The sequence below is a fragment of the Misgurnus anguillicaudatus genome, chromosome 15 (genome assembly GCF_027580225.2).
Source record: "Misgurnus anguillicaudatus chromosome 15, ASM2758022v2, whole genome shotgun sequence".
In the NCBI taxonomy this organism is placed as follows: Eukaryota; Metazoa; Chordata; class Actinopteri; order Cypriniformes; family Cobitidae; genus Misgurnus; species Misgurnus anguillicaudatus.
In genome coordinates this window covers 15,213,311-15,236,280 of record NC_073351.2, presented here as the reverse complement: position 1 = coordinate 15,236,280, position 22,970 = coordinate 15,213,311, and positions in this window count along the sequence as shown.

Sequence of the window (22,970 nt, the reverse complement as noted above, 5' to 3'; positions counted from 1 at the left end):
CTGCAAGGAAATCATTTAATGAGGAAATAGATTCACAGAGCAATAATCCCTTCTGAGAATTTGAGTCAGTTGAACTCTGTATGAACTTTGAAACTTTAAAAGATCAGATATTATTTTAGCATTATTCACTGCCAAGAGCTCAATGTGTGTATTGATATATAGTGAAGAGCTCAGGAACAATTAAACTGCAACTGTACTTTGACAATGTTTTATTTGTTTTTAACTGTTGGCTTATTTTAAAGCTTCACTGTGTAGCCCATCAAGCGGTGAAATTGTATATGACAGCCAACTCAATATTACTTTCTAGCCACCCCCCCCCCATTCGGAGCGCGTTTTAACTCGTACGGTGGCCGTGTCATGCATAGGTTAACATGGCTTCCGGTAGCTACAAAGCAAAAGCAATGAAAAAAAATGAACAATTGGCATTGTCCTTTGCCTGTGATCCATCAAAGCACACAGATTTTGTTAAACATGGAAAAGTCTAATTTTCATGATATTTCTGCTTAAAATCACATACAAAAGCAACCATAAACGTAGCTTAGACACTCCTTTTTATCGACGCAAGGAAAAATATCCCAGGGGCTGTTACACTTGGTATTAAGATGTGTTTTCTTCGATTGGATCACAAGTGTCATTTAATCATGAGTGGGAGTAATGACGGGTTTAAATCGACACGAACTAATATTATGTCAGAGTCCAATGCTTATGTTTTAAGTAAACATGTTACGTCCGTATATGTAAGAGCTTTCTCTGATATTGGTGAAATAAGATCGCTCAACTTTCACACGCTTGTAAAATGAAACGAAAGAAGTGCAGATCAGCGGCGTTAGTTTTATCAATGAAAGGCTAAAAATAGCGCTGTACACCGTGTGTTTGTGCTAGTGGTCAGAAAAGATGAAAAACATTGATCTCAGTACCTCAGATTATATAAATGGGCGGAGAGACGGCGTGTGGCTGTTCGAACACATTAAACCACATGCGTGTTTACACTAACAAGAGTTATGGATAACCATGCTATAATAGTTAGTCAAGGAACTATTAAACTTCGAGTTTACAACATAGACTGTATAGATGTAAACGAATATGCTGAATTACCTGTGGAGAAGATAGAAAGTATGCAACTTCGTTGTCCCTTGAGCCCCATCTTGGAAAACTAACATTATTCCAATATTGGCTTTGGTCTTGATGTTTTTCCTGTCGCGTTGTCGTTTTAAATCCCCGTTTCGCTTCCTTGGCAACGTGTTTTAATGTCCTCGAAAATAGGTCTTCAACAGGCTTTCAAATCTGCCTCAAATCAAAGCATTAGATCGTAGGATCATCACGGTGTGCAGCTGTTGTAAAATCCGAAGGATTCAGTCTGCACAGGTCACATATCTGGGCTGCATACGTCATCAAGCCTGGTTTATTTAAATTAACTGAGCATTACATTCGCAAGTCATAAGCATATTACGTCAATTTACAATTAACTAGAATAATTGTCAGCTTTATAATTGTTAATATTTTGAAATAAGACTGTCTTGATGATGTATACCGCCTACACATGCAACCTTGGGAGGCTATAGCTAGCGGCTAGCGTGAGTGTAGTCTGAAGCGCGAAAGGCGGAGCTTGAATTTCAGGAATGTCCCTCGTTGGCGAATGTATTTCAAAGATGGAGTCACAACTTGGATTCAGCCAGTCGAGCGACTTGCCCGTATGTATTCTAAATAGCAGATTCTACACTTACGAGAATACTTTGATTAGTGGGTGGAAGTAATTACACATGAATGAGCACATACTTTTGCAAGAACACGTGGGTTTTTGCTAAGAATTAACTCAAAAAAGTACACAGTGTAGCTTTAAGGAAAGTGTAGTGCATGAGAGAGAACAACCAACCTTAGTTCACCTTCAAGAGACCAAGGTCCCTGGTCCTCCGCACAGGTAGGCAGATACATGTTGAATATGCTAATGGTATGGCTATAGTATTATCTCCTATTTTGTTCTTTAATCTTCTATTTCCCCCTGTTCTCAATGACATACATAAACATGTTAACCAAATAATAAAAATTAGCTCATAAAACCAAACAGAATTGCTAAAAAATATCACAGTGAAGTCATAAACATCTTCAAGCACATGGCTCACAGAAAATTGCTGTTGTAATTAGTTTTAAAGAAGCCCTGAAACCGTAAATATCTATATATTATTTATATAACCGTCATTAATAGTTAATATATATAAAGCTTTTGAGACAACTATTATGTGCTATATACTTTAAAGGGGGGGGGGGGGGGGCATTTTTAGTTTCAGCACATGCCCCTCAAAAGGTCTGTGCACGGCCCTGTGTCAGTATATTACCTGTTTTGCCCAATTTGACCAACTGAAGTGATGACACAATAGACCACATAAAGACTTCCAGTATAGTGAGTTATAGGCTGCTTAGCAGTATTTTAATGGGTAATTTTAATTTACCAGTTAAATTAAATACTTGTGTCTTGCAGCTTGTAAAACATGATCCCTAGCTGTAGTTGAATTCAAACATCTAATTAAATTGTTGTGTTCAACTGGAAAAATAACAGCATACAGTATACACTGATTCAATTAACGCGAAGGTGAGTAAATAATGGCAGCTTTTTCATTTAATGCCTTTTAAAAGATTTTGGCTGTCCATAGTACAGAAAGTAATAAATTAGAGATGTTAAGTTGCATGCAAATTTCTTTTACTTCAGATTTTGACTCCATTTGGAAATTATTGATCTCATTAAGGGATAGTATTAAGCTTGGCATTGAGACAAAGTTCAGTCAGGTGACATCCTTCAGTAGGGTCAGATTGTGTTTGATCTTTCCTGCCACTTTAACTGCTTTGTCTTGCCAATCTGGAGGTGAATTACCTGCCTGTTTGTTTTACTCGTGGAAGATGTCCAGTCCTAAATGTGTCTTCCTTCAGCAAGAGGAAATTATCATTATCATAGTTGTTGCATAATTTGTTTATTAGTCTACTGAGGAATGCTAAACGGGTGGTAAAGTAGGTATGGAAAGTCCTTATTCTGTCTCATTGTTCTATAGCACAATACTTTAAAAATCATTTGAAACTGGATTTCAGCTGGTCAGTTTTGACAGATTCTGTTAAGGTACGTGCTTGGCCCTGAGGGAGGTATGGAGTGAGCTCTGTCTGTTCCACAGGTAAAGTGAAATTGGATTTGTCATGCACTTTCAGGCCTCCAGAACACCAGCTGCTTCCTGCTTTGAGTCACTGCTGTAAGCCCTCCTCTTCATCATCTCCACTGAGGTTGAATATTGAATAAATGTGGAAAACGCTATCTGCCACACTGTGAATCTGAGCGTACCCACCATATGTTGCTGTCTACTTGTTATTCGCTTTTTTCCTGTTGCTGGGTAAATTCACAGTAAAATAGAGAGCAACATGGATGGGAATGCTGGGAGTGGGCTATCTAAAGGGCTTTTTGTTGTTGTTGTTTTGCCTCAGGTTCAGAGGCGTCAGCCAAAATAGAGAGTAATTCATTAAACCAACAAGGCTCAATATGCTTTGGTTATATTCTGAGTTGTAAGGCCTGTGGTATCACCTTCGGATACAAAAATAGCAAAAGTTTTCTTTGTAGTGCACTTAATAATGAAGAATCTGATAATGATCATGATGTCAGCCATTGGGTGACCCAATCCATGTAAAACAGCTTTGATGGGCCACAAATATACCTGAAGCCATATTTTTGAAAAGTGATATATGAAGAATTCACATGGAAAACCCTCTAAGTGCTTATATACCTTTAAGTGCTATAATTGGGTCCCCGGTGCTTCTATCAACCTAGAAAATGTGAATAAGATCAACCCAGTAACTTAGTTTTGGTAAACCATTCTCTGCAAGCATGTGGAAAACAATAGGTCATTGAAATTTGGCTCCCCTTGTGATGTCAGAAGGGGATAATACCAACCCTTAATCTGCACTATCCAATCACTGCACTGCCATTTAGTGCAGAGATCAGCTCATTTGCATTTAAAAGGCCACACCCAAAAAATAGCACATTTTTGCTCACACCTACAAAGTGCCAATTTTAGCATGCTATAATAAATTATTGTGGGTTATTTTGAGCATACGTACTCTGGGGACACCAAAGATGTATTTAACATCTTAAAAAAGTCTCTCTTTGACTCTTTTTTGCTACAAAACCCTTTACAAGCAAACTTTTTGGGCAAAAACCTCCACATTCATGTCTTTGGACAAGACATAAACAGTTGCCAAACCACTAAAGATGTTCTGATTGGCCTAAGGGTGGGATTAATTGGATTTGAAGCAAAGATCTTATGAACATAATACATGCCAAGATCATTTGGTTAATATCATCAGGCCTATCTCATTTTTGATGGAAGTGGCATTTAGCGGCTTTTGCATACACTCTCCAAATATTTCCTTATGTTTAAAAACTGCTTTAAAAAATAATGAATCCACTTAAAGGTAGGGTAACACATTTTGAAAAATGCTAACGGTAGCCGCCTAGCAATGAAATCCCGATCCCACCCTCAAGTCAAATCGGCATCCAAAGTCACGCCTCTTTCAAAACACATGAACACGCACAGATCAGACGGTCACATTTCATGTCTCATTCAGCAGTGAGAAAACTTTGCAGTACAAAGTCGAATAACACTTAAGCACACGTTCGGTTTTGTAGACGTAGTAACTATATCGTTACGCTAATCCGTAAACGAACACAAATTTCATAAGCAACACAATGTTTCATCAAAGTAGAATATCTGAATCCATCTCAATACAAACATATCGTGTACCTACCTTACCAAAATAAACAGTGCAACAACCCTTTCAGACCCTTTGCCTCCTGCAGCTGTTTCATCTCGTGGTAAAGCAGTAAAGTTACCGATGATAATTTTGGTTTTTGCTCTTGATGATCCAGGCAGTTTTTTTCTGTTGTTGTTATAAAAGATGTCTTTCGTTGTGTGCCTCCTGTGTTGGTTGTCAATTCAGCAGAAAAGTATGCTGTTCTCACTGTTTACAGACAGGAGGTGAGCGCACGTGAACGCGCCGATGACGTATGGTGTCTGCGTGGACTCGCTGCGCGGTTGGCATTCAAATTACGCTTACGTATGAGGGACAAAATGGAAACGTCCGTTTGGACCGAAATCTATGATTTGTTGAAAATTTTTTGGTCTTACGCCTTTCACAGATGACATAAATTTCTACAAATACATTTAAACAACTTAACACAGTGATTGCAATCAGGATGTGAGGAGACTTTTAACCAGCATAACAAAAAATGTTTCAGGATCAAATCTGTTACCCTACCTTTAAAATAGTGCTCTTGTTACAATGCGCATAATGAAAACAGTTTAATGCTCACATGGTAACAGTGTATAAAACAAAAAATATTATTTACATATATTTCTAGCTGAACAGTTACAATGTATAGAAGAAAAACTCAAATACAGATATTATACCAATACAACTCTATCTGATATAATTTATTCTCTTAAAAAATACTTTGTGGTAAGTCAGGGAAGCAGATACACAGCTCATCTTCAGCTGTTATTCCTGAAACAGAGAAGAGATACAGAGCACATGCATATTTCTAATCAGAGTCCAGCTGTCTCCAGAGAGCATCGTGCAATCTCAACTCACCATGCAATATATTGGCAGCAAGTCAGGAACATCAAGATCAAGACTGAAGATATAGTGTTTGTGGAAAAGGCATACAAAGAATGAGGGAGGATAAGAGACAGAGAAAGAATTAGCTTATTATTATCATTATTTATTATATTATTATGCTAAATTCATGCATTATATTATGCTACATTCACATCATGTATTACCATTATTATGAGTTTCATACTTTGTCAAGCTCATAAATTACAACTTGGATACTTTAGGAAAGCTCTGACTTCTCTCTATTCATGAATATCAGCTGACGTTACTCACATCTCAAACTTGTCTTCCACCATTTTGAGTTCCTCAAGTGGTCACAAAAGAACTAGAAGCTATGCCTTCAATATGTTGTGAGCATCAAAATCGCTATTTTTACAACACTAAGAAGGCTCGACACAACATGATACTTTGCTCGTAGTATCATCTGTGTCTCTACACGTGAACTCAAGCATTGAGAACATTGTTTGTGTCAGAGTTTACTAAACAGAGGGTTTTGAACAACTGACTTTGGCTGTTTGGTGTCCGCTTGCCGCCATCTTGCAAGTCAAGATGTATCGATGTATCGAAGGAGTAACGAGAGTAAAGATGGATAGCTCCTAAAGCATAGTTCCATATAAATGCACGGATAATTCGATATTTTGTCGCAAGTGAAAAACAATATTGACCTTCTAGTGGAAAAAGGAACCTCATATGAGATTCATTTCCTTTCTTTTTAGTAAACTCTGTGTACACAAACAATGTTCTCAATGCTTGCGTTCATGTGTAGAGATCCAGGTGATACTTCAAGCAAAGTTTCATGTTGTGTCGTGAAAATGATCCAGAGATGGTTTTACATGTCCATTTACAACAATATGATTTGCCTTTAGAATTAAATGGCCTATTATTAGGCTACCTTATTTGAAAGGGTCATGAATAATAAAGTTGAGCTCTGCTCTGATTGGCTGTTTCACAGAGTAGTAGCTCTTTGTGTGTGCAAACAGACCGTTTGAACCTGTATCAGACAAGACCTCTGAAAAATCTCCAGTCTCTCTTAACTGTCCTTTCTAAATAAAGCTAAAAGACAAAAAATATTCAATATCCCAATATATTCAGTAAACTACGGTCAACATGTAAAAATCATTGAGGCATGTAAAGAATTTTGCCAACAAACCAGTATTTAAAAATGGCTTGAGGCCTGGATTAAACAGATTTGAAGCAAAAGTATTTGATGAACATACAGTGCAGAGAGTTACATTTTGATTAATTGCTTGGTTGCTTATAACTATAGTTGGCAGCTGGCTTGTACATTACTTTTTCTATTCCAAGTGCATTAGCAAAAACACTGTGAAATTAGCATTGCTTTGATTGGTAGGTGATGTAAAGAGGTTTTTTAACTGTATGAAGTCTGCATCTCTTGTTGGCACTGTCTCCATACAGTATATCATTTTATTCTCTTTTCTATTGTTCCTCTGCATATCTCTCTCTGGTCTCTTTTGCTGTCCACTATAAGTCCATATTTCTTGATAGCCCTGATTAAGCTCTCTTTGTCTCTTTTAGGAAGACTCTATCCCCATCTGTGATTTAAGCCAGGTCTGTCCTCTTAGCTAATTGATTTAAGTCAGGTCTGTGTTTCTCCATTGTCTGCCTGTAAGGCCACTTGCAGGCCCTATAAACTACATTAGCTATATAACTGATAGGTTGGCAGAACTGTTGGTGCTGGTCCCCGGACAATTACACACAAATATACACCACTGACACGTAAAGTCACAATGACCAAATTGAACAGTGGGATCACAAACGCATACAAGACTACACTCAGACACATACAAGCACTGCGAACAAAGCAAATGGGGTTTGGCAGAGGATCTGATTATGCCAGGGTATACATGGTTAGAGTGAATGTAGAGAGACAGATCCCACCGCCTTGTATCGATATACTGATAAGCATTATCCAATTATGCAGTCCCAACACACTGCATTATTCTATTATCCAGCAGTAGTCTTGTAATATACATGTTGGTATAACTATACAGTGGTCTGAAACTGATAACATTGTGGACTGATTAAGACATGGCGAGGCTTTTGTAGACCCATTACTAGACTGTTTCGACAGTGGTGTATCTGTTAACATACTAGGCTATCAAAGGTATATCTGTGGTATGTGGTTAAATCTCAACATGTAATAAAGTTTGCAAAATGTCTGCGGTAAGGGTTCATGTTGTGTGATACTGCATAAGCATAATGGGTTTTCAGAGCAGGGTTGATATTTCTGCTTTGTGGTGTGAGATGTCATATATAAGGATTCTTACATTTTCTTTTATTTAAAACACACTACAGTACATAGTAGCTTATTGTGGAGCTGTTCGTGGCAACACATTGCTCGTTTAGAAATTGCATTTACATTTTAATGTCACCCTTGAGTGTCATAAAAACACTTAAAAGTTGTTTACTGTTAAATTTAAATGAAAGAGTTTTTCTGCAAATAAACTACTTAAAGCCACAATATGTAAGATTTTTGTATTTATGCAATTGTGTACTTTCATTATCCCAAAAGTTCCCAAGGATTTGTAAATGTACAGTAATTACTTTGTTAGGAATTGTACCAATTTTTTTATTTAAATTATGTCATATAACAGCATTATTAAAAGAGGTGGTTTGAAAAAATAAAGCTGAGCCTGAGACATTTTTCATAACATTCAGGACACTGCACACTGTCTTCCTTCAGGCAAGATGAATCTCCAGTAGTTGGCAAAATAAAATTGCATTACTCTTGTTTTATTGTTTGGAATTGTTCTTTCCTGAAAGACAAACTGCAAAGGACAACACTACATAAGTCAGCAAGAAGGGTTTAAAAAAAACTAAGTACTGTGCCATTATGTCGACTATCAGCTGCACATCCTAAATCACTCGGAATTGATAGTGGTCATTGCAAATATCTTATCCAGTGTTAATATGGTATTGCATTTTTTGAAACACTTTTGTCATTTTGAGCAATAATACATTTCGACTTTGTGTCAAAGAGAAGTCTACGGGTGATATCTCAGCCAAGTGAGATATTGGTTAAACTGCCCCATTGATAAGCACTAAAGAGGGAATGACCTCATAGTGTGAGATTTCTGAGCTTGGCAGCTTGTACAAATCTTTTTACTTACTGAAAGTGGCCAAGTTATTAGAAGTTCATTAGACATTTGGCTGTTGTCCAAAGACTCTTAAATCACAGGGTATTGTTGGAAATATAAGTCTTGAAATGTCTTAAAGGATTTAGAATTTATGTTTGTGCACTGATTTCCTTGTTTTATTGAATAGTTTATGGCCTCTCAGAAAAAAGAATGTACAAAAGTTGTCACTGGGGTGGTACCATTTTAAAAAGAAAGAACACTCTTGTACTTAAAAAGTGCATATTGGTACCTCAAAGGTACACATTGTTATATTAAAGGTACATACTGGTATCTCAAAGGTACAAATATGTACCTAAATGGTACATATATTAGGACCTTTTAGGTTGGCAGAATCCGTTAAACGCCAAACAGATATTTCAGCAAAGTCCTCAAAGTGCACATTTTTCTTTGGATTTTCATCACTTGCAATGCTTCTTGCAACATGATCTCACAGAAAGTCGTAATATAGTCACAAAAAATGTGATTAATTTATTAATGTCCATGACACGACATTCAGCTTTTTTCCTGCCTTGAGCATGAATGTTTTTTCGTGTCCATGGCACAACTTTCTTTTTCATGTCATTTTTGTTTTCTCATTTTTTTCCTATTTTTAAAGGGGTGGTTCAATGGTATTTCATGCATTCTGACTTATTAACACAGTATAGAGTTGTTTCCTCATGCTAAACGTAGGCAAAGTGTCAAAAAAGCAGTTGGGCATGATACAGAGTATATTTCTGTGCCGAATGCACTTTGCCAGGGTTCATATACAAGTTTCGGAAAGTTTTTTCGGTTACGAGTCCAGCTGACGTTTCAGGGGTTTCTATACGTATCACTTCTTTTTATGGGCACTTCCCCTGGAAAACCCCGCCCACTGTCAATCAGCAGGAGACGCTAGAACTTTCAAACATCACATCACTCGACAGCTTTGTTTAATTTCAAAACTCAACAATGGCATGAAAGAAGAAGTGTGTTTTTGTATGTAAGGAGAAAAAAGTCAGCCTTATGAAAACAATCGATATAGTTTATTATCTGGGGGAGTAGCGGAGTTTTGCGTGTGTGTTTGATGCACTGGAATTCATTGAAAAGTCCCAACCAGATCATGACTTGCATGCGGTAAGTAAGACTTCTGTGTTATGTTGGAAATAGGCGCGTACATATTATATAAATGACACGAACATGTAGTGAATCATAAGTTAAACAGTGTTGCAAAGTGTTGCATGACCCGTACTCGCTCCTCCCGCAGTAGTAACTCCTCCTTCTTCATTTTTTCGTACGTTATTGGAAAGATTCAGTAAAGCTAATCCTTCTTTTATAAATCTTATTAAACTAAAGACTCTTCGGAGATATAAAGGATGTAATACTACTCTATAGGTACTCCAGATTAAAGTTGCGATTAACATCAGAAATGCAGAAACAGCGTGTGTTATAATTATGAGCTTTAACTCGTTGTCGCTTGGGGTTAGATTTGGGATTTGAGTTAGGATGTCTAAAAGCGACAATGGTAATGAAATTGGAAAGAACAATGAGAAAATAATACATAAAATGAAACGAAAAAGAAAGTCAGGCAAAGGACACGAAAAACTATTTATAGAAATTTGTGCGAGTGAAAAAAAAGACGTTTGTGCTCAAGGCACGATAAAAGCTGAATCTCGTGCCATGGACATGAATAAATTAATCAAATTTTTCATGACTATAACATGACTTTCCGTGAGATCAGTCTGATTTCTAGTTGCATCTTTAGTTATTTTGCAACTGTTTACTATGCCCTGTCCAAAGAAGTGGTGGGGGTTTTTGACAAAAAGCTTGCATGGACTTAGAGGATTTTGCAATGAAAGACAGTCCAATTCCCAATAGGGCTTGGGCGCCGCGTTGCATTCTGGGACGTGGCGGCCATGTTGGTGGCCTTGCGAATGTAAAGATACAGCAAGTCGAACGAGGAGAAGCGGCAGAGTTGGGAGAATTAAAAGAAAGAAAAAAGATGTTAAAATCCGGAAAAGGGTGTGGAATTTACTGGGATACGTTAAACAGGGAAGCAGGGACCGGTATGTGGACAAAATCGGGACTATTAACAGTTTGGATCCATATGAAAAAAGAGTGAATAAAGAGCCTTTTAAGATAACAGCGTGGTTGTTGTGAGAGCACGATTTCATGCCAATCTGTAAGCAAAGTCACGAACGACCTCGCTTCACAAATTAACTTAGTTAATGCAGCAGTTTTTGCTGTTAGCAGAGGGATTAGAAAGATGAATGTTGACATTTTCCCGTATTTTGGGCGAGTAAACCGGGACATTTCCCTTATGTTCAATGTTGACTTAAGCTATATAAATTAATATTCAGATGTTATACTTCACTGTCGTATATATAAATGTCATTTATATGTCATGTATACACATTACTGAGGGGTTGAGGTTAATGTTTGGTTCCCGATATTGAATAAAACATAATGAAGTTTTGTCCTTATCTGTCATTTTTAATGTAAATTACTTTTAATGTGTTACTTTATTATTATTACAGCAACGGTTTACCATGGTTAAAAAAAATAACGACAAATTAATCAAATTAAGACACACGATTGAGAGAAAGTATGTGCGCAGCATGGAGCGCAGCAGTAAAGGAGGCTATCAACATGGCCGCCACGACAAGTAATGACGTCACGACGACAAGCCCTATAAAATGAGGCACTACAATTTCTGACTAATAACCCTTTTATTCAAGTATTAAGGACAGAACCTAAACATAATGGCCTGATAAAAAGGTTAGTTGTAATTTTTTTGTGTACATATTGCCTGCATTTTGTTGGAATCTTAATAAAAAGAGTGAAAAATAAATATGGATGGACATAAAAAAATTGCTAAGGCAACAAAGGTGGTGGTGGTTACCTAAGACTTTTGCACAGTACTGTATATTTTAAGTATAGCACACTTCTGTATACACTGGCAATCCTCCAATCGGTTTCTACTGTTTGACTATTTATTGTGCAAAGGAAACCAGCACAGACACCAACATGATTTTTAAGCATGATTGCTTCTTGTGTCATTAAAAAGGAAGCTATAGAGTATGGAGGGGTAAAAGCTTGACTGTAATTCATTCTTGCACAAGAAATACTGTAAAGCCCTTGTGTTTTCATTAACCCCGTGCCTGAACAGACAGATGACACCATGGTCAAGTATAAATCATTGAAGGCAATCCCAATCTACCTCTTTATTAGAGCGGACACAAAAATATTTGACAAACTACATGTCACTGGTGAAATCATAAAGATTCGGCACTGAGACAAATTTACAGTTAAAGAAAACGCATTCATTCTTGTCTGTGTAATTTCCAGTGATGTCTGGTGTGATTTTCAGCTGACATTTTCTTCATATGGAATTAAATTCAAAGCTCCAGGCATAGAGTTAACCACAATCTGGCATACCTTACTCAGACCGTACAGCATCACCCCATCCAGGATTTACACTGGTGGGTGTATGGGGGCTGGGACCTAAGCATATAATTTGTCCTGGCCCCTATAAATTGTAGCGGCGGCCCTGTGGACAGTAACTGAATCAGGCGTAAGTCAGGGTGACTTGTGTGAATAAAGTGCATCTATCATAAGCTTTCATTGTAAAGGATTTTAGGAAGCTAAACAGAACTACAATGTAAAACAATTAAGCATAAAAAGCACTGTTTAGTGTGCCTTCATGTAATATTGTTTGTGATCTGGTGTGCTTTCTGTAATGTGTACAGTGATCCAGTCGTGTAAAATGTCAACTATGAAACAAATTAAAGTATGTTACCTTAGAATTGAGGTCATGAAAACATTTATTAAAGGTCAGTCTGTCCTAACATTTAGAAAATAAATAATAAATAAATGCTGAAATGCATAACACACATTTACACCTTAAAATGACATATGTTGCTGGTTTCACATATCAGGTTTTATGTAAAATACAAAGAAAAAGCAGTTTGCAGTTCTGCTATTGATCCTTAGCAGCTACAAAGTACCTAGGGAAAGTAATTGATTCAGCCCAATGATAAGTGAAGGGAAATAGATTAGCATGACAAATCAAAAAGTTTCAATTTTGTCTTAATTATTCTGGTTCTTCCTCTGCCAATGATGTGAATGGAAAGTGTTGAGCTGTGAATATTATTAGGATGCCTCAGCATTGCATTTCCATCATGGTGAAAAAACATAATTTCACACCCACCAGTTAAAAATGGGGAGCGAGACAAATGCAGGAAAAATATTATGATGTGCATTTCAGGAATTTTCTGGGAGCAAAACATTTGTTTGATCTCACCTCTGCACAATACATTATTTTTAGAATATAAAGATTCAATCTATTAATGCAATATTCCTATGTTCTGTATGTACTATATGCCATATATATCACATTTGCAATATGAGTCCAATATGTGTCTTGCTAGGAAGATTGCATTGTCTGTGATATAGACACTTATAAAAGGGATGTGAAGACGCAGAAAAGAAATGTTATTGCATTTTAAATAGTAAACTGTGAAATATAAAAGAAGGTCAACATTCAGATTGCACTTCACTGGTTGTGCACTAAAGAAACAATTTCTTCTCTATCTACACACTAGTCACCTAAATGCAAAGCATTCAGAAACTCAATAGTAAAATCTATAAATAAACATACCTCATCTTGTAGTCACGTCTATATCTGGTTTTCATTTTGCTATTGCAATTATTTTTGTGGTGCTGCAAGGACAGCTAGACGCAGATACATTTTGCTTTGAGAAGAGGGAATATTTTATAGAGTTTATTCTGAACAACGTTGTTGTTTTTAAAAACATGATGAAATATTTAGCTTTTTATTTTGTATGAAATATTTAAGATGCATACATTAGTTGCATAGTCTGGGTGGTCACCTAACCCTGTAATTTTTGAGAAAAAAATTGACTGCTGTTATGCGACATATATTGCATAATAATTTATTTTACTGCATAATTCACATTTATTTATTTCTGTATGCTATCCCAATACATGCATTCAGTGTATATTGCATATATTTCTCACTAAAACATGGAACTGGCCTTGGTGAGCGATTACAATTCATATCCATCAACCTTTATGCAATTCATCCCATCACCCAGATGCACTCTGAATCTACTAAGATGACAACACATTTTTCTCGCCTTCAACTCTCGTCCATCTTTTAATGTCTGAGGAAGAGGCAGCTGTGTTTTCTACCCTCCACCACCATCTCCTCATAACTGCAACAAATTACACCCGGGAAATGAGTTGGAACCGTGACCTTTATGTTGGTCGCAGCCTAATTGACTCTCGTCTGACACGCAGCCGAGGGGAGAAGGGGGTTGGAAAGAGGTTAAAAGGTGTTTGGTCAACATGTGTATATCATGATGAATGAGAACAAAGATGGTGCTTCATACGTGAATATGTACTACTTTTCTTATTGCTTTACTTAATTATCTTAAAAAATAAAATAAAAACTTGTTCAAGTACATGTCTCACTCACTACTCGTCAAACGCTTAACCATTATTGAGAATTCAGCTGTGTAGACTAAAACAAATGTTTTTTTTTTACAAAAATATGATTGTACAAAAATGTGCATATTGTAGGTGTGTAAAACTTGTTATTGTTTGATTTGGTGTACATATTTGTATATGCTTTATATTAGTTGATTTGAAAATAAAGTGTCATTCAATTATTATTTCATTTCATTTTTTCATTTATTTTAAAGGGGACATGTATATTAATTAAAAAAGAATGTAAATGTACCTGAGCTCAAAAGTGCTAATTTTTATCAGATGTCTTCCAGCCAGGTGTAAAAAAGGCAACCTTAAAAATAAAAATCACAAAATAAAATTACATACAACACATAGTTAGTAAATACAATTCATGTAAAGTAAGCATAAATGTATAAATACAAACAGAATTAATTAGTTCCCAAGGTTTGGCTCTCTACAAGCCATTATTTTTTTTTTTGCATTATTTTTTAATTAAAATAATGACAAAGACTCTTAAAGATCACTGTAAGCCCGGATAAATTGAGTTTAAAATGAAGGTAACTCGTTGCCTTAAAAAATTTAAGTAATGATTACTTTAAAACTTTAAGTGAGGTTTACTTAAACATATAAGTTGTTCTAACAACAATTTTAAGTTGAATAGACTTAATGTTTTAATTTCTTCCAATATTCCTGCACTCTTAACCCACATTAGTTGACATTACTAGAAATTTGTGAGTAAACCCATTTTATAAAACGGCCAGTTCTGGTTCTTCATTCTGATTGGTTGAAACGCGTTCTCAGCTGTGATAAAACTCACCGGTAAACCCACGGCTCAAACCGTATTACATAGCTTGTATCACTGCGCCACTGTTGTTGTGTACTGTAGAAAATAACTGTCAAAATGTCGGATTTTGTTGTCAATTTTGATTTATTGGGTGGGCTAATTATATTATATTGTATTAATTATAATCCTCAACAATTGAACAATTAATGGCGATATCCAGATAAGTGTCAATAAATATTGTTGAGTTTTCTTGTTGATTAATCATTAATGCTTCCGTGAGGAGTAGTTGTACCATATATTATCCACTGGGTGGCAATCTTACACAAACACTGATGCTTTCACTCAACACTTTAAAACTCAAGTGTATTTTTTGATCAGCGATCTGAATCGGATCTCTAACAAAAGTCATTCACAGAAATGGAATTATCCCAACATTTTGCTCAAAATTTGAGAGGATAAAAGAACAATTGAAGGTAGGGTGAAACGTTTTTATTTTGTTGTTTGAAAGCTGAGGCATATAACTTTAGTTTTTATCACTTTATATTTTATCACTTTTATTACACAAAATTAATTAAATGAATGATTTTAAGTCAATCATTGAATAAACGTGATTCTCCACAGAAACACACACAAAACTGTGTTTTTGACATCATACATTGTGAGTACTGTGGAGAGTAATAAAAAGAAAATGTTCTGAACAGGGATCATGTATGGAAACACTGATCACCTGAACGGTGACTGAAAAAAACAACATCAATAATATAAGAGCTTGAACCTATATGACATTTTAGTAACAAATATTTGAGTAGTGAAAGTTTTTATTCTGTGAAAAAGCAGAAAATAATCAAAATATTCAGGCGCAAAAGAATTATGGGAATTCCTCACAACATGAACTAATAATTTTAAGTTCATTTTACTTGAATGATTTAGTGTAATGGATTTTGTAAGCTTAAACGTTAAATCAACTAAAATTTTTAAGCCTTGGCTTCAAAACAGAAAATTTTAAGTGATGTTTACTTGATTGTTTAAGTAAACAAAATATCTGGGTTAACAGTGATAATTTTTCATTTATCAAAAAAAAGATAATTCACAAGCATTCTATTTCATATAAGACATGTTAAATGTGTGAATGACTGGAGTTCAATATCATGTTATCCATAAACTACATCATGCAAAAAGAATTCCTGTCTCAGACATGGAGACGAATGTGTATTAACACTTCACAAATGAACCTGCCTTACTGATGGTTTCTGAAGTGTTGTTTCCCTTCTGAAGACACTCAAATTCTGACCACCCACCGCATCCCTGATTTCCATTTACATAACCACCTCATTCCAGCATTGATCTGGGATGAGCACTGAGCAATGTGTTGTGTTCAGGTCACTAATGCATTCTTTCACTGTGAGACGGGCTACTCATTAGATTAATGGACAGGTGTTGGAAAAGCCAGATTCTGGAAGACAAAGCCTTAAGTCGGAAGGGTGCAATGATCAGTTTAGGAAATTGCCATTTCAATCAACTCAAATGCACCAGAAGGAGATGCACTTTGATGAAATGCAGGAGCATGCTGGGTGTAAATTATTCATGTGGACCCTCAGCGTTTCTCCTCCCTCTGATAACACCCGGGCAACAGTCACTGACAAGATCACAGCAGTGATTTAATGGCCTTGATTTCAGCCACTACAAGCGTATACCACTCGAGATGTGTGGGGTGATGCCCTTACACTCACACTTGTCATTTGAAAGTGAATGTAAGTGGCTGTTTGGTGAGGGATATGAATGCATGTGAATGAAATAGATGACTAAACCTCTTAAAAAAAAACTCTTCTTAGATAGTCTATGCAGAGTCCCCATTATATTAGGAAAGTACTTGCACTTATGAAAATAAAACATTAAAAAAAAAATTACTTTTCTCTATATCGCTGTTTTCACTGTCCTAAAAACGGGTTAAAGTCTTCCTTGTTCTATGAAGTCCCTCCTTCAGAAATACGTAACGACTTCTGATTGTATAGCTGGTCCAGTGTGTTGTGAGACTGGGGATTTGATAAAAATAACAGCGTCTTAAGGCATCGTGACAAAAACACTCTACTAACGCAAAAAAAAATTGTGGAAGCGCAATAAGGTCACGCACTTTTTTGTGTATTCCTGTAGGTGGAGGTAAACTCAGTAAATTCAAAATATTGCCGTCATATTACTGGGAGGTAGAGGGCTGTAGTCCAAACCAGCCGTTCTCTGTTGTCCTTGAAAAGTGAATCCTGTTAAAGGAAATATATAGCTTGGCATTGAAGTTTGAGCTTTATCATTTTGCATGTTATTTATGCTTGAACAGCAACATTACACACCAATTAAAGTTTGAAAATGGGAACCCAAAAAAACAACACCTTTAAAATATTTATGCACCATTTTTACATCATGCTTTTTAAGTAAATTCAACTTAAGGAGATTCCAAGTAAAAAGAAAAAGAAAAACTTTATACACAAATATTTACTTTTACTCAACCTTCTTAACTAAAAAAAAAATATGTAACACCAGTTTATAACTTAATAAAATGTATAATGCTCATAGACTGTACTTAAATTGTTAAATTAATTTAAAGGAGCAGTCTTAATGTATTAATATGGACTATGCTTTTACTATTATTAAAACATCCTTACCACATGCATCATCTTCTGTCTATTTTTCTAGAGATAAATAAACGGCTCTGATGGCAGTATCTTTGCATTGCACCATGGGATGTCATTTTCAAATAATGCCCATCAACATTGCATTGTATTATTATTGTTGTGTGTTTTTTTTATATGAACATAAAAAAATGCATTGGTCTCGAGGACTCGGTCTGAAATTACAAGTCCATCTCCTCCCACTGTGGTCCGAGACTGAGTCAAGACCAAGGCTGCGTTCCCCGAAACCTTCTTAGCTCTACGTCGTTCTTAAGTTGAACCTTAAGCTGTACCTTATCGTTAATACGTGTTTCCCGAAACGTTCTTAGTTACGTATCACTTCTGTAAGTCGTTCGTTCGGAAGGTTGGTCTGGAGCACTCTGAGCTATACCTTATCCCACTTGACTCCGCTAGGGGCCATGACTGTGATAAAAACTTGTGTAGATTGCAGTCTATATAACTAAATATCTGTTTAAAAAAAAGTTGAAGTACACTCCGTGTTAAATTACGCATTTTTTATTTATTTAAAGAATAAAACATTTACATAATTAGACATTATTACACTGATGGTTGTTAGATTTTTTATATTTTTTTCCAAAGGAACATCAGCTGTGAACTATTATTACAGGCTAAAGAAACTATTAAAAAAAAGAGTTTGGGTGGAGGAGTTGGTGAAACTACGGCAGGCAGCTATACAGCGAATCTTACTATTTTATTTGTGCATTTCATATCCGTTAAATCTTTAGTTTACCGGCTATTTTAGCTGCAAATAAAACAAATCAAGTTAAATTGCATGCCACGGTAGCACATTCATCACGAAATCATAATGGTTGATTTTCCTAAATATTATTATTGATATAAATTCGACTTTGCATCGAAGTTTTTTTTTTTATGTTTTATAACTTTGAGGCAACTGCATGCCATATTCTTTATAAACATTAAAAAGAAAATGCTCCACTTGATAGTTGCTTGTATAAGGTCAACAAATTTTCCACATTAAAACTAATCAAAGCTTAAACCTAAAACAATCATACTATATATTTATATATCATATAATATATATATTATGTTATATTTAAGGTAAACAGACAGGCGCGGCTCCAGAAATGCGTCCATTAAGCGTTATCCGCATTGTAAACGCGCAGCTTGCGCAGTGTCCAAGCACATAAACGCGTGAACTAAAGAACAACAACTTGTTTTTATATATTTTTAGTGTAATGCCAAGCCAGGTGACTTGCACGACCCACCTTATTTCCCTGTGCAATGCATTTATTGGGAACCCCTAATATAAATTATCCTTTAAAGTGAAGGAATAATGGATGCATTGGAGCAGTTTATGCATTATACTTTTGGACATGAAGTTGCGAGTTTTGCACGGGTTTGAAATAAAATAAAATATACAAGGTTTATATTTAGTTGTTTGCAATTTGAAATATTTTACCAGATATTCCTAATAAATGTAACTTGAACTATTTCTGAAATGTTTCTTTAATAAATAACACCGCTCTCTCATAACGCAGCGAAGTACCTATTACATAAAGTGAACAATTGATTGTCGAGCAATCGATATCAACCTATTCATCGCCATGGACAGCACCTGGTAACGTCGTACGTAAGAAAGTATACCTTAAGAAACCCGCTAAGGTACAGTTCGGGAAACACGCCTAGAAACGGTAAACCTGTAGTTAAGGTTTAACTTAAGAGTCTTCGTAGCGCGCTAAGAGTCAACGTTATCGGGAAACGCAGCCCAAGTCTTTGGAGGAACAAGTCCGAGACAAGTGCGAGAAAGCAGAAGACCGGACTCAAGAACTACCTCACAAGAGTAAAGGATATTATGCATCGCAAAATGAACCCCCAACAAAAAAGAAAAGAGGACCACCATAATGGTCAAGATTACTTGCAATACCTGGATGAGAGAAATGTTGTGGCTGACCAATCAGAACTAAGTATTACAGAGAGCTGTGTAATAACTATGTACTGTGTAAAGGCTACCCAGTCTCACGAAATTTCGTTATATAGTCACGTTTTGTTTTTTTTTTTATTCTTTTTTCGTGCTATTATCACAAATTTTCGTGTTTTTTCGTGATTGTATAACGAATTCCTGTTTTCGTGTGATTATCACGTATTGGTTACTCAACTGCTTTTTCCTATTTTTAAACCATTGTCGCTTCGGTTAGATTTGGTGCTTGTATTAGAATGCCACTTTATACATTAGTTTATACTATTTTTTCTGATTTATTTTTTATATGTCGCCTAGCGTTAGGGTTAGAGTTGGGTTTGGGTAGGGATGTAGTAAAAGTAATTAGCATGTTTAGAGAACATCCCTTAATGTAATGGTTTATAAAAATTAACTATTGTTTTGTTATAGTAAAGGTAATTAGCATGTGTTCGGCATGTGGTTTACAATTTGTAAACACCAAGTTAAACAATTCCCAATCTAGCTTAGTCTGTAGGGTTAACTGTTGATTATTAACTGTGGTGATATTAAATCATGAATATGAAAACTGACATGCTTTTATGGTCTTGGTCTCGACTTGGTTTCGACTTCTAAAGGACTCGGTCTTGACTCAGACTTGCTTCCTCAAAGACTCGGTCTTGACTCGGACTCGACTGTATTTGAAAACCAACGGACTCGGTCTCGACTTGGTTTCGCCCCTTCAAAGACTCGGTCTTCACTCAGACTCGGCATTGGCGGTCTCGTCCCCATCACTAACATACTCTACCCCCTCTTATTCTAACCATGTTTACATTCACTACACTACTGTACTATACACTCACATGTTTTCACTCTACATTCACACATATGCACACACTTGCACATTTTCAAAAGGGTATATGGGCAACTTACTTACGCATTTCTGTTAAACATAGTAGATCGGTTCATATGCTCTATGCTGACATGGTGGTGTTTTCATACATGAAGGTATCTTTAGGCGCTACGAAAGATGAGAGTAACCAATGTGGATGTGCTCGTTAACATCTTAAACCTATAAGTAAAAGAAAGTGTACTAACTTTCTTTATAATTTATAGATTTTGAATTATGCATACATTCAGATATTAGAATAAAAAAAGAACATAACACACAAATAATAATACTACAAATAACAATAACAAGCTACGATAGCACATACCGGCAACCGATCAACCCAGTTTTCCGGTTTGGTCATATATTGTAATTTAGTAGTAATTTATAGTAGTAACGATAGCACTGTGTACCTTTATGACCCCATTTTCGTATTTTAGACTGCTATAGAGGTTTCAGAGTAAGACCTTTATTGCAACTGAGTGTTTCCTGTATATATGACAATAGACTTTTAAATCAAACACACACTTGGACATCCCCTTCAACTAACCACAATTATTTTTGACAAGTTAAATGAGTAAATCATAGTCTATTCGGGAAGTATGGACGTCCTGTCATGACAGATGTTTTAATAAGACTGGCCTTCACTTTGCAGTATCTGTGACTGATGCCGCTGCTAAATTTCTTCTTAGCCGGCGCTATTCTTTACAGTAAATGACAGCTCAGGCAAACAAACTGTCTCCTTTAATAAGACAATCCATAATCCTGTCTGCATTTCTTAGATGAGAGACTGATGCTGATGTGACAGCAATTAGGATGGATTTATGTGTTTTTAATAAAGCAATATATTCAGCAACACTGTCAAAACACATCACTAATTTTGTAGCTATTTGGGAAGTTCCCAACAAACACAGAACATTCCCCAAGTTTTTTTAGATTCCCTTTTGGTTGTTTTGGGAACCAAATGATAACATTCTGGGAACATTCTGGGAACACAACGTGCATTGTCTATCTATTTCAGTTTACACTGTCAAAAATAAAGGTACAAAGCTGTCACTAATATGTACCATTTAAGTACAAATATGTATCTTTCAATTGCCAATATATATCTTTGAAGTACTAATATGCACTTTTTGGGTATAAAGGTGTACCTTTTTAAAAGGTTACTGTCCCAGTGACAACTTTTGTACCTTTATTTCTGAGAGTGTATGCATTCCAATAAACAGGAGACTAATTTATGATTTTTGTAGTTTTGTTTCTCAAGGTTGGACAAAAAAGTGCTGGAAACCACACAGCACTGAGTAAACTGGACCTCGTTGACCTAATAAAATACATAAAGAATAATTGACGACGGGACGTTGAATTACAAGAAATAATGCACACCTAAGGTGGTAATGCAGCACAATGAATTATTTTCGAATAATTCTAAGGACCGGAGTCAATTATTTTGCTTATACCACGGGTACCAAAAACATTGCTCTGATGCCTATTTTTAAGACATTTGATAAGTTAGGTGTGCGGTTTACAGAAAAATAATTAACACCTATGGGACATTTCTCAGCCAATCAGAATAAAGCATGCAACAGCCCCGTGGTATAATGTAAATTAACATTATGCTGTGATCTTGTTCATTTTACAACAGTAAAGTTAAATACATTAAGGCCTTTCCTGTTTTTTTAAAAAGACTCACAGGATCAGGTTTACTAACAGCTTGCGCCATACAGTGCAAACAATCTTTTGACGTTAAAAAAATAAAGTCCGGATTTACTGAAGACACACTGTGAAAATTAAACCACTGAAAAGTTGTGGAGTTATTTTTGCGACTCATCTTATTGCATTTGCTTTTGTAAGAGTTTCCCTTATCAGGCACAAAAATGTCTTGGAGGAGAGCATTTACAAGCTGTTAGAAAATCTTATCCTATACATGTATCCTATACGTGTAAGTCACATCCATATCACCTTGAGCTGTGAAGTTAATTGGTTTGTGGCAGACAGATATTTATGACATCAGGAGATAAATACCATGATTAAATGCTAATATGAAAACTGGAGACAACCTGACACAACAAATCTGTGATATTAAAGATAATTAATTGAGTATTTTAAAGCAATATTTTAAAGTTTTCAACTCACAATGTTCATTTTGTGATGCTGAAGAAGAATCCATATCTCATATTTTCTGGGAATGCACATAAACCACTTAAATTCCGTATATCTTTGTATGCTTTTCTTTATTACACTTTTTTGTTATTATTTATTTACACGTGTAAATTTCAGGGTGCTAAGCCACATTTTTCTGTTTGTTTTTTTTAAGGACCTACCTGGACACGCTCATTCAGCAACTCCAAAGCTCTTAAAATTGTGTCAGTGTGTCATTCATGATATTTTTCAAATGTTGTGTTATTTCTTTTTACTCCTGGCATTGTTTTTGTATGATGTCCAAGTTACAATATTAAAATGCGTTATCTAG